The sequence below is a fragment of the Phoenix dactylifera genome, unplaced genomic scaffold, assembly GCF_009389715.1.
Source record: "Phoenix dactylifera cultivar Barhee BC4 unplaced genomic scaffold, palm_55x_up_171113_PBpolish2nd_filt_p 000026F, whole genome shotgun sequence".
NCBI lineage: Eukaryota > Viridiplantae > Streptophyta > Magnoliopsida > Arecales > Arecaceae > Phoenix > Phoenix dactylifera.
In genome coordinates, this window is record NW_024067667.1 from 1,626,399 (window position 1) to 1,640,547 (window position 14,149).

Here is a 14,149-nt window from a genome sequence, read left to right on the forward strand (position 1 = left end):
GAGGCCAATGATTTTCTCTTGCATACGGACAAAACTGGTTGTTGAGCAGATTCTATCATCTTCAATGCCATTGTTCATAGTTTATAGTGACAGATGAGATTAAAAAAAAAGGCAATAAGTATTATAAGAATGGAGGAGAAAAGATTCAGCTTCAAGGCGACAACAGCTTGTCTATATTTCCTTTGTTCCCAAAGAATGGGCAGCATCAAGAATTTATCTGAAATTGCTTCCTAATTTTTCTCAGCATTGTGCAAAGTGAAAATCAATACATCAACAATTACATACATCGAACCGACATTTCAGTAAGTTATCTAGTTTCTGTACAAGGTCTTGTTCTGTCGCATGTAGCAACAAACTAACCTCTAAAGGAAATCAGCCTCCCAAAAATCTGACCGGGCTCTTCATGAAGTAGAACAAGGGTTCTGGGAAGTGGGAAATCAGGTTTAGATTGGTGGGGATCAAAAGCCACCACAAGCTTCCACCTTACATTTGCCTTGAAGACATCATCATGGTCACCATCAAGAACAGGAAGCCTGACCTCGAAAGGGTGTCGGCACCTGCGGTGAGGCAGCAGTGGGCTCAAAGACAATGCCACACTTTAATTTCAAGCTTAAGATGAAATGCACAAGTTATCTAGGGAAAACTAATTGGAAGGGATCATGCTGATATTGACCCATGCGGTGCAACTTATAATCGAATCCGGCGTCACCACGTAAAGTTAAATGATGATCCAAATATATTGCAGTCAAGTTAGACTGGAATGTTTGGCATACAAAGGCATCAGACATTATAGCAAGGAAAAAGACAATTCCTTGGGCTTATTTCTTGTCTACCCTTAGAAATAGATTTCACCTTGTTAGCTTGGATTTTCTTTCAGAGGGTTTGGAAGAGGATAGAAAGACCTAAGGTAACAAGGATATAAGTTTTGAGAAAGGACTGGAAAGAGCTAGTAAGGATATGAGAAATATCCCTTCAAATATGTAAGGGATGATCAAGAATTCAAAACATCTGCACAGGATAGTCAGGCTAATAATTCAGATTCAGCTGGGAAGGCTGTTCAAATTGCTATTTTTCTCTTTGTACTTGTGATACCTTGGATCTTAGTCCCTGGTAGGATACTGGGGATTGGGGAATGACATCAATATCCGATACATCTCAAACATATCCAAGGATCATGTCCCATATGTCATCAAATATATACAGGACATCCAATTTGAAAGGTCTATGCTTCCAGTGTTGCTATACTTGGAAACTTAACAATTAAATATATTTTAGCTACAACTCAACCTGCACTAAAGCCATAGACCAAGTAGTAACAGCCAATCCAACCTTCTGTAACAACCCAAACTTCATTGTACTGTGTCTTCTGTAACTATGTGGCTATCATTTACTTAAGGATATGAAGTGCTGGGTGGTGCTTACCTCCCTTTTTATCTAAAGAAAAGCACCAACCTCACCCGAAAAAGAAAAAGAAAACACATCTTCTGCTGCTCATTCGCTCCCTGCCACCCCTCAAATACCATCAGTTGAATCTCCGTGCAACCAGACAAAATAAAAGTTGCTGGAGTTGCTGCAACTTCAATTACTGAGCAATTTTGGTCCCAGCCAACCTGATGCCCTGGACTGAATGCAAAGATAGTATTTAGAATAGCTGGACTTTGCACATTATTAACATAGATTTAACAAAAAAATGAAAAAAAAACCCACAGGGTCAAACAAAATATTTAAGGCATACTTCTTATGAGTGATAAGCAAACTCTAGTATCAAACATCACAAGCAAAATCAGAAACTATTAAAGCAGGAAACAAGGCAGATTTATCAAACTAGCCACTTTCATTAACGAGGTAACGTGAAAATAAGTTGAAGGAATTTGCCTTGAAGCGAAAAAAATTAGTGTTTTTGTTTCTCAGGTAGTAAGCAACAATTTTATAAACTATATGAGAAATATTAACAAAACCACAAAACTTTCTTTGCCAATACAAGATGGTCCTTTTGTAAATTAAAAAAAAAAAGAGGATTTTTTAGTGAAGAACAATATGTAAAAATCTTTCAGGTAATGACAATGTCTAAAGCCACACGATTCAATTGCTTTCCTCATATCTGTAAAATAGGTGAGACTAACATTGAACAGCTTTAAACCTGCATCTAGCAATTATGGGCTTTACAATGTTCAAAGAATGAGAATTGCTTGCCAAGAACTGCTCAGGCAAAAAAAAAATTCTGATGAGCAAATGTTCTTGAGGCTCATGCCCAATATCATCATCAAAAGTTGGCCTTACAGCGAATTAATTTCACAAAGAATTTGATTATATGATCTACCACTTCAGAAACACTAGTCCAAAAAAGAGCATCAGAACGATTCAGCACACATCACAGAGAACTATACAATTGATGGAAGAAGATGGCTAAATTACTCGAGTAATAAAATTTTCACCATGGAATATGTAATCAATTCAAGGAAATGTCTACATCAGGTATAAAAGTACTAATGTTAGCTTATTTCGTCGACATGAGACAGCGTGTGCAATTTCATGGACGATATGACTCTAGAAATATGCCACAGAGTAACCATTCAGACAAGAAAAATGATTATATAGCTGGTAGTTTTCCCAATCTTAAGCAAGACAACATTTTCTATGAAGCAAAACTTGAAATCTAAATTCTGCATCTAGAAAGAATTTGCTTCAAAAGAAAGGCAAATGATAGGACATTCAAGCTTCTTACCAAAGAACTGGCACTCAAGCTGAGTGAAGTTATACACTCTGAATTTAGGCCTCAAATATGCAGTATGGCACATCCGCCATTCCAACAACCAGGAAAAGCAAACCCAATGCACAATGATGTTGAGGCTCATGCCTGATGCCATCGTCAATGGCCAAAATTTATAACATAAGCAGCAGCAGAACATTTATCTTCAACTGCTAAAATCAACATGAAAAAACAACTTCAAACCAAGCACAACAGTGCAGTATTTGAGTCAAAAACAAAATACAGAGTTCCACATTTCAATAAAGAATTCAATAATTGTCATTAATTACTATAAAACAGCTCAGACAGATACCTTAAATTGAGTACAATCATGAGCTGATATATATGATATATCACTCCTGAGTAAAGATACCTGAAGAAAAAACTCAAATGTACTTTCAGTATTAAATAATGTCATTTTATATAAAAATAGTAGAGATTATGGGAAAAAAAATCAGAGACTAAAACTATATTTTTCATACACTTCCTCAATCTAAATTAAAATCTTATGACTGGCAATCCCAAAATGTTATGATCCATATCAAAATGGCGATAAAAACCTCAATTCATTCCTGGATTTGGATGCCTTATGATCACAAGATCTAGATCAAAGGATGGATTAGGATCATAGGGTCTAGATCGATAACATGGGCTACACAGTCCCTTGGATCACAAGAACCATCATCGATCATGCTATATACATATTAAATCATGTAGCAATACATGTTTATAATTTACTTGACTACATCTTATAGATTAATTATCACTAAATAAGCCTCGACTGCTAAAATAAGTATGCATGTGGTTGAAGTTCATGGAATTAAAAATCTATATTTGGAGGTAAATTTTCCTATTTTTACATTCACAAGCTAAGACCACATCGTCATATTTTCTAATCACTACCTAAAAGGACAATTGAATTGATAGGTAGTATACAAAAATCTTGAATAACCAGGAAAAATATTTATTTCGTTAGAAATGCTATATAAGCTTATGATGGTATAAACAAGACTTTTTATATGTGCAGCCTTTTGTTCCCCATTCATTTACTTTATAATCATATTTCAATTTCCAAATTATTTTATATTTAAAAAAATTGAGAGAAACAGAAGAAAATCTCATTACTTGCTCCACAATTCATGATGCAATCCAATCTAACCCAGCTATGAATAACTATTCAATCCTGATCACAGCAACATTGTGACTATAATAAGGTCATTGAGATTTCAGACCAAATCCAAACAGATATATTTGAAGATGGGGTTCCAAAACAAGGAGAAAAGCCATTGAATGGGATGTACTACCTTCGAAAAAAGCTACCTACAAACCAGAAGTAATTATGTTGGAGATACATTGCATTCGCATCAACCATTGAAAATGGATAATGTTTTTATTTGTTTTATAATTTATAGGTTAGGAACATCAAAAAATAGTTGAAATTTAGTTGGCGTATATCTAAAGATGTCTTGATCAATGTCAGTAGTTCGAGTTCCTAATTTCTGTGGCCTATGATGCATTTTAGGACACTAGTTCTATTTGTATCGTTCATCTTGAGATAACTTCTTGTGTAGGTAAGGAATCTCTAAAACATATAATTTTTGATTTTGAACAGTTAAAAGCAGTACATGGTAGATTACATTCAATAGCTTGGATCTTCATGCTGGAATCTCCATCTCCTAAATTCACCTGCTCGGTTGACTTACAATGTTCTACCTCCAACAATTATGACAATACCTTCTTCTTTTCTTTTTCTTCCCCAGAGTCCTTATGGAAATGTGTATTTTGAAAATATTTTTGGAAAAACATAAGATTCCAATTTATATGCTTAATTGGTATCTCCACTCAAAAAGCCAACCACAAATTAACATTGTGGCATGTCCATCTTTGCCAATAACAGAAACAAAAATAAATCTGATTTTAGCACTGATGGACTATTTCTTATCATTAACAGTAAGCATTATCAAGAACCCAGTAATATCAACGAAGGGTCACATTTAAGCTCAACCACAGAGTCAGCAATAGAAATCACAACTTCAGACAAATTAGGAAAGGCATAATTCTATAAAAGATAACAAAAGTTTCAGAACATTTCAAAGTGACCCTTAAATTGACATTTCTAGTAAATGGTAAGCTTTTTTTACCTTTTCTATTCTTTTCTTTTTATTTTTATTTTTTTGGGCTAGGATTAGCCAATAAACATTCACTTTGATTAACAGTTTGTCGAGAGATTGCATAAGTCCTCTGTAGCTAACTCTTGAAGTGTCAGGAAGATACCGAGGATCTATATAATGGATATTAAGTTGACATATATGACTGGTGAACTAACATAAGTAGATAGTTTGGCACACATGATTCTTGAATAGAAAAGAAGATAAATTTCCCTAGGTGATATCAATGAGACAATGTGTATATCCATAACCAAAACAACTAATAAGCCTTTTTAATGAAAAGTAATGTGTAAATCCAGACATTTCCAATAGTTCTCCAAAATATCTTCAAACATTGTCTCATTAATCGGGGGTTTTAAAAAATAGACCGTAAGAAAAGGGGGAAAGATAATGTTTACTACATCAAATAAGCTATTTAACAACATGCAAATTATTCTCCCTTTTTTCTCATTTTTCTTGAGGAGTTCAGAAAACAATAATCAGTACAAAGAATTTAATCAACCTAAAGCATCTCAAATATACAGATTAAGAGGTGAACACCTGAATTAGCATTATGGCACAATCATCCCTCCCAACAACAATCTGTAAACCTAGTGCACAAAAGTTGCTGCAGCTCATGCCTACGGCTATCATCAAAGGCAAGCATCACAGCCAACAGAAGTACACCAAAGGAACTTTTCTTAAATGTCAATTTTTTGATCAAACAAAATACCACTCAAGAAGAAACAGGATCTTAGCTTCTCCACTATCTGCAGAGATACTCAAAAACAATGTAATAAATTCACTATGTTATCCTGCATCCAGGATTTTCACATTTTGTTGCCTGCACCATTTCAGACATAAACTTGAACCCGCATTATATTCTACAAGAAATTTCTTATTTATTAACAGTTTAATACTTGCACCTCCTTGAAATCAATGATATAACCTGAAGAGTAGTTTTATTACTGGTCACATGAAATGTTCCTTCCAAAAAGGTTTGCTACTTATTCCAAGCAGCTTTCTCATCCACCACACAGATTTTCTAATTCTATGTAGCTCCACCATATGTGCAAAAAGATAATTTACTTAGCGGAAACAAATGGCCTTACACTTCCAATGCCTATCTAGTTGTTTGATTCAACAACTCAGCCAAGTCCTTGGGATCCATGTTTCCACAAAAAGGAGGATGGTTTTCCTTCTGTTTCTTCTTCCCTAAAACCATGAGTCAAACCTTTCTATTTCTTGCCTAGTGAGTGAAATAAAAGAAAAGTAGAACTTCAGAAATAGAATCAAACAATATGCATCCATCCATATACTCTTTCTTCTAGTAGGTCTGATTGCCAACATTTGTGGATTTGCACCTATTTTCAGAATGCCGAAATATTGATAAACTTGATCAAGGCAAAACACTAAAAATGGAAATTCAAAATTCAACTTGTTACAGAGGATTTTCAAAATACAATGGCACTTTTCCTTTTCATTTAAGGATGTAACGTTCCTAGATCAGGTCAAATAGCAGAATGGCATTGCCCTAGACTATCAAATTAAGCCAACTGTCATGGGATTTTGAAAATAGCAACTTCTTATCTTGGCCTGCAAGAATGTTATTTAGAGTCATTGTCTAATCCTTCAAGGCACGTAGGTTGTTTAAATGACCCCTCCAAAGTAAACAAATACATAAAATTCATTGAATCAAATGCAAGAAAATACTAAGATTTACCCCTAGAGGAAACATCATTTTTTACAAATATATTGTAACTTTATAATCCCCATTATCATCAAGCCCACTTTTCAGAGCCCTTAATGCTTAAAGTGGAGTTTTTTAAATTCAAGAATACTCTCTGATCAAGAGTTTCAAATTTCTTCATGTCGTTGCAAAGTATCCCATGATATTAAAACATGTTATCTTGTTTGTTGTTGTTAGATGCAGGAATCTGAAAAAAAAAGCAGGAGATATAACTCATATGCCGTATTTTGCAATATGACTATAAACAGGTTTGATAGGGTTGTAGTTAAAACCTAAGATAATTTTACAATGAACAAAGTATTCTGAACAATGATTAGCCTTATAATGTCATTGCTGCCATTTTTAGGCCTAGCAATGGCTGTTTTCCTTCCCATAAGGTTTAACTCTAACTGGAACACCTTTAGAGTTGTGAACAAGACTAGTGAACTCTTTGTTGAATATATAGAATTTCAATGACAGACTATTAGATAATGTTGGAATTCCGCTTACATGAATATGAGAATATGAAGAATACAGGGCATAGGCACCCAGTTTTATGTGTGGCACTTCATCTCTAAGGAATACTTGTTGTGACCCCTCACTGAAAATCCCCCCTTCCCCAACATGCACAACTTAATGTAGCAGTGACCTAAAACATTCAGATATAAGATTAGCCACCGCTTTTTCTACTTCGTGTATTCTTTGCAATGTTCAGGTATCAACTGCGCCAATGCCAGACACCAGTCATCATCCCTTAGTAAACTCCCAACATAAGAATAACCAACAAAAACTAATTTATTCTCTTCTTCCTCTTATCACTTTCCAATTTTATCATAACTAGTTTATTTTCAGTTCGCACTGAATGATGTCTCCAACCAAGTAGCTAGGTTGTAATACATATTCTCTCACTAAGAAATATTGGATGCAGTGTTACCAATATACTTGCTATCTTATGATTAATGGAAATTCAATAACAAAATCAGCCTCTTTGTCCTCTCAAGATCCTTATTTTGACATAACTAGTTTTCAACTCAAACTGAATCAAGTTGCCAACACAAACTGCCATGTTGTAAGACACATTCTCACCCAAAGAAATATGGGAATTTGGAATTCATTTTCGCTCAATGGAGACCCAAAATGCAAGAATAGGTTCCCATTCAATTAGAAAGGAAATATAACCCTGCTTGGTTGAAGAAGTGTGCTTTTTGAAGATGGTGTAACTAAATCAAAGTAATCACATGCAATAAGAATCTACAAAAAGAAAAATGATTAGAAGAAGGGTGGTAAGGTTTGCAATTTCATATATTTCATAAGGCAGGCTGAGTTATGACTCCCTTAGATAAACAACTTTGAACAGTAAGATGCAATAAGGCAGCCTCGTGCTGTCAGGCTACAAGAAGAAAACAAAATTAGCTGAAGAGGCATGTTCTTTTTCTTGTTTATTTTATAATTCATCTTATTTTGGGAGTGGAGGGAATGCAACCAAGACCTTCCCCATGCCAAGCAATTTCCTATGCTGGACTGGGTTGTGTGAATAAGAATGCTGGACTGTGTGTAACTTTTATTGAGCTAGATGAGAAGGGATCTCAAACAAGTGCAACTTCAGAGGTAGATTTTTATCTTTTCAATATGTTAGACAAAGTAAGCATTAGGAAAACCATGACTACTAAAATTTATAAACGGGATAAGGAGGGTATGAGTGCACTCTTTGCCCACTGTTTATCATTTGATAAATGTACATACACTAACTTCTAAAATTGTTTTGAATAGAGACTGTTTCAGTTTAAGGTTAGGCATCAGGTGCTTTGACACACAGTTTTCCTTACCCGGATAAGGACAATCGACTACTAATGTTATACTTATGAGGAGGCAGACCTCAGAGAACATGGATTTGAGCTTTTTGCCAAAGAGACATCGATTGATTATTCAAATCTCTTTGAAGTTGTAATCTGAAGGGCGGCACTATAAGTTCAAAAGAGAGCTGGAATATAGACTCATCTGCAATGGAAGGTCAGCCGAAATGAAAGGGGAAGAAAACCCTCTCTCTCTCTCTCTCTCTCTCTCTCTCTCTGTGTGTGTGTGCGCGCGCGCGCGCGCTTTTATACGTAGTTGGAGGGGAAAACTTGCAATGACACATTAACAAGCACATGAAATCCACTACCATAACCATGCACTTAAAATCATGGGTTAAGGTACCTAAGTATGCCGTGTTACAACCATTTTAGTAAGGTACAGGTACGTCATAAGGGTACATGCCAATCCATATTGGCCATGCTGGTCTGGCAAACACCAGCATAGATCATCAATATGGGCCGGCATGGACACATAGTGTTAACACTTGCATACCTATATGAGCCACATGGAAAAGCACTCACGAGAAAATATTCAGCTTGCAGAATAAGCAATTAAATTGCAGTAACTACAAGGCTTTTTTTGCATGTACCAATGGAAAAAATAAGGGTACCACTTGTTTCCAAACCTGGTTGAGTCTATGGCTGCTAACTTGTAAGAAATACATAGACTGCAGCTAGATGAATGATTAAAGTGAACAAAAGGTAAACCAAGACTGCAACTGCCTCATCGAGTATACATAATCTGGCATAACAGAGAAACGTTCAATCCTTTGCCTTTTTCCCCATTGGATTCTCCAAAGAATACATCCAAATGAAACATTGTTCGGCCCGCTGCATTCTGTAGCCAAAACAGACGATCCCATTAACTTTCGATCATACTTCCATAGCAAAGCTCGGATCTTGTCGATGCCAATGAAGATAATTGCCATTTTCAGCTCCTCTTGAAATTTCTCATTGAAACATCTAACAACTTCCCAAAAAACTCTAAGCTTTGGGCCTTCTGAATTCAAACCAAATCTCGTAGTGGTTAAACAGCAAGCTATCATGCGTGTGCTTCCCAACATACTCCAACCCCAACTTTGTCAGCCTTCTTGTACACTCATCGCCACCGAGCCGCGAGCAGAACTTGATGTTGTGGGACACAAAGATCCGACCTTTCTGAGGTTTTAAACTCTCCACCAGTCTCTCCAGCCCTACCCAGACGAGAGCATCGGGCATGTGCAGGAACACAGCACTGGCATAGATGAGATCATAGGAAATGCCATCGCCAAAGCGGCTGAACTCCATGTCGTCCCCCCGAAGAATGAGGGGCCGCTTGTAGAGGAGGCCCTGGGAGGGGAGCTCGTAGCGGAGAGCGGCCATGAGGGAGAGCTCGTCGCGCTCGAGGCAGTGAAAGCGAGAGGGGTCGAGGTAGCGGATGAAATGGAGACCGACGCGGAGAGTGCCGCAGCCGATCTCGAGGACGAGGTCGGAGGGCGCGAGGGCGACGGCATTGGCGAGGAACTCGAAGACGTCGCGGCCGCCGGCCCACGGCTCGCCGTAGTTGCTGTGGTGCTCCTCCACTAGGAGCTCACCGTTCAGGGGAGGGCGGTATGGTTGCCGGCGTCGTCTCCCTCGTAGTGGGAGATGCCTTTGAATCTATAACCAAATAACGAGAAAAACATAGTTTTTTTTTGAAGGTTTTGCACCAAAGAGAGGGAGCGGAGAGACGGGATTACCGACGGAGGTCTTCGAGCTGTTCGGTGCGGGCACGAGGGTTGATTCCCTTGCGGAGGGAGTGCCAGACTTCGGGGGACAGGGGCTCTTGGATGGAGTTGAAGCCGAGCTGGGATTTGAGCCAGGCGACGTCCTCCGGGCTCGGGGAGATCTGGTCTCGGAATCTGGGGTCGGTGATGGAGGAGGTAGTACCGCAGCGGGCGGTGGTAGAGGTGGTGGGGATGGCGGGGCAAGAGGAGGAGAAGGAGGGGGAGAAGGAAGGAAGGAGGAGGAAGAGAAGGAGGACGGTGGTGCACGTGGCGAAGAGGAGGAGAACGGGGACGGTGACGACCTTGGAGGGGGGAGAAGCCATGGGAAGGTTAGAGATCTGAGGGCGAGGACGGCCGAGGCGCAGGTGGTGGTCGTCGTGTGGCGCTGAGGTGTTCGAGGGCGGGCCTGAGAGAGGCGGGCCCGCTACTGGGGGCGCAGCAATGAGCGCGCCTCGAGGCTGCACGAGACGGGCAACGCCTACGCCGACAAAAATGGGCTTTGATGAAGCGTACTGGTAGCGTATCCATAATCCATAATCCGAGGCAGTCTAAGCTAATTACGGGATCTAGAACGCCGAAGTTAGGTCTCAACAAAGCAAGCTCGAATCTCGTAATTAGCTCAAATAATTTTTATCTATTTTGGAGGGCAGATGATCTGAACTATTTTAGAAGGCAAATGACTATGCGAGCAGTATACATTTACTAATATAAGTAAAATAATATATATATATATATATATATATATATATATATATTGTGTATAAGGCAAAGGATTAGATTCCATCTTGGTAACCATCAATATTCAGGAGTTCATGAGTAGATTTTTGACTTTATTTTTAGTTTGTTTTTTTTGAATATGGAATAAGATCGCATGCTTGATAACAAACAGAAACTTCCTCTCGAACCTTTTAGTCCTTTATCGTATCATGATTATATTTCCATATTAGGAAATACAAAAATAGTCAGATCTCTTATTTAAGGAAGAGTTTTGGTGGATGGTCAAAATTTTATTAGGGGGAAGGCATTCTGCATGGAGTGCACAAATTTGCAGAAGAATAATTTAAAACTCAAACCTCTTACATTCAATATAGCCTAGGTATGGAGGTATGGACCCATAAATTTCTCTTTGAGCCTTGATTTCATAAGAGTGATATATGTGGTTCCTACATCTTTTGTTGCCCCAACAATTCTTACACCCTTTAGGGGCTACAAGAATTTTGAGTGACCTTGGAACTCTTCAAAACTAATTATGCAAAAGGCACAAAGTGACACTTGATGCACAAGTGTGCAATGTGCCAAAAATTTATAGATAAAGATCAAATAACATATAAGTCATGGTCTCAACCACTACCATTATGCCTAACATTGAGCAAGCTTTTTAACAAGTCTTTAATCATATCAATTGAAGTGCAGATGAAGAAAATATGGTCAAAAAAATGAACCTATTTTCTGAACTGATGGTAGAGCAATTAAACTAACCATGCGAATTTGTGTTGCTATAGATTTTGTCCAAATTTGACCAAAATTGTCTCGGTTATAACTACACTATAATAATTAGCATCGGAAAGTATATCTTTGATAGGATTTTTGTTTTTTTTAAAATGCCAAAAACACCAAGAAAACATAGTCTAGGTGTTTTAGAAGTTGTTTTACTAGGTCCTCCGAAACATTGAGCACTAAGAGTACCCATCCTTCTTTATTATTGCAAAGAATTCTAGAGCCTGTAAATACTCCTTAACTACTTAGTCTTGATCATCAAATATTGAATTCTAAAGCCTGTAAATACCCCTTAAATACCCATACATCTTATAATTTATTAATAATATATTTTATTACAGTTTTTATATTGTGTAATAATATTACATCTTATATTTATATTACCTAAAATAATTGTTCCGGATTTAATTTATAATATAAAATGTATTATAACAGGCCAAGGACACTTGTGCCATTTCGGGTAAAAGAGTACTCCATTCCCTTTTGCAATGAATGCATGGAAGACCGAACAAAGTGCCTTTCAGCCTCTTACCGCCCAGGATTACTTTCCTCATTCGCATTTTTCCTGTTCTCATACTAAATGCAGTCAAAGAAGTTGGAGGGGTGGAGTCACAATAACAGGATGGTAATGAATTAGTCCAAAGATAAGTTGCAATCAATGGCCACAGGTATACTCGTGACTAGGTTTTTCATCACAAGCGACTTTGTAACAAAATAATCGAAAGTTAAAAACTGAAGAAACTTGCTGGGAGCAAGTTAGTTGCAACAGGACTTGCAGCATGCTTAATTACAAGCAAATAGAAAGCCCTACGGTTAAATCATTATGGAATTGGCCCTTAATTATACAATGGAAGCACAAGGTTCCCCCTTGCTACGTGTGTCCCATCACACTTTAAAAAAACATAAATAAAGCTATCTTTCTTAAAATCCTGATACTACATAAAAAAATATAAAAATATTTCCTAATTTTGTACAATTTCATTTAAAAATATGCCCAAACATACCTATGTTCTTAGAAGTGATATTTTTTATTAAAAAAAAAAAAACATTTTCATTCCATCATAACAATGAGAACATCTAAACCCGCTGCAAGCTTGAGTCTTAGGGCCTGGTCTCACCATTAGATATGAAACAACTTATTACATGTTCCATCATCAAAATCTATGTAAATTATGAGCTTGAACTCTCCATGAATCCTTTTAGTGCAAACCTTACTATTAATTTTTTTTTATGGAAAATAAAAAAATGCTTAAATCAAACATTAACTCTTGATGCTATACCAAAGAATGGAAGTAAAAGTGAATTCGATAATATCCATCCGAATCTGTTTTCGTATTCAAACCTATTAAAATATGGATAGAAATTTGAGCATCCGACTAATATATATATCTATATTCGTCAAAAAAATATTGATATGGATATAAATAGACAACTATCCGATCCATATCAAAATATCCTATTCTATTATAATCCTATTTAATTTTATATAATACTCATAATTTTTTTAAAAATAAATACCTATATTAATATTTTATTAACTTAATTTACTATTCATTTAGTAATATTTTTGATTCTATAATCATAAAATTTAATTATCCAATATATACATACAGATAGTATCCAATTTGTATCCATATTCATTTAAAATAAATATAAATATAAATTTTTTCATTCGACTAACATCCATATCCATCAAAAAATAAATATAAATATAGATATACTAATATTTGATCGAGTTTAGCCCTACCACAAAACAAAACAGTATCACAAAAAATTAATTTTATAACTTTTAACAGATGACACACTACAGTGACAAGAAGCACCAAGTTATTCTGCTCTTTCCTTTGCACCGGCTTTTGCCCGTGCACTTTTTACCAATTAACTTGCATGCGCAGAAATTAGTTTTCTGTAGTACCACGTACATACCTATTGTGTGCGTCAGCACCCAGAAGCGGTTCAAATTATTGACATCCGGAGTAGCCAACTTCAAACAAGATCATTTAAAAACCAAAAAGTAGAATTTCAAAATTTCATAAAAAAAATTGCATGTAAGCGAAATATGTTTTTTCAAGGAAGATATGTAAATGAAATAAGGTATACTATAAAATGCTATAGTAACAAAGGAGGAAAAATCAGCTTTCGTTAGAAAGTATTATTATCATATGCTGAGATGTCACAGTTTGACTCCATCATCAATGATAGAAACTTCTGCACAAGAATTCGGATAGTTTCCACCAGTAATGGTTTAAGAAGGTTGAAAGCACCTGAATTATACAGGCTGCAACCAAGAACAACATCAGGTACAAGATAGCCACATATTTCATTACCAAACTGAAGGAAAGATTTTGTAATCAAAGGACATGAAACCATAAATAAAACAGGCTGCAGTATACCCTTGGAAGAAGTGAAGCAACACAGCGCACTCAACA

At 36.6% G+C, this 14,149-nt stretch overlaps 1 pseudogene; it reads right to left on the minus strand.

Annotated features, from left to right (window-relative positions):
• Positions 1-1,144: 1,144 nt before the first annotated feature.
• On the minus strand, positions 1,145-10,882 carry LOC103720360 (annotated as a pseudogene).
• Between the last annotated feature and the right edge of the window lie 3,267 nt (positions 10,883-14,149).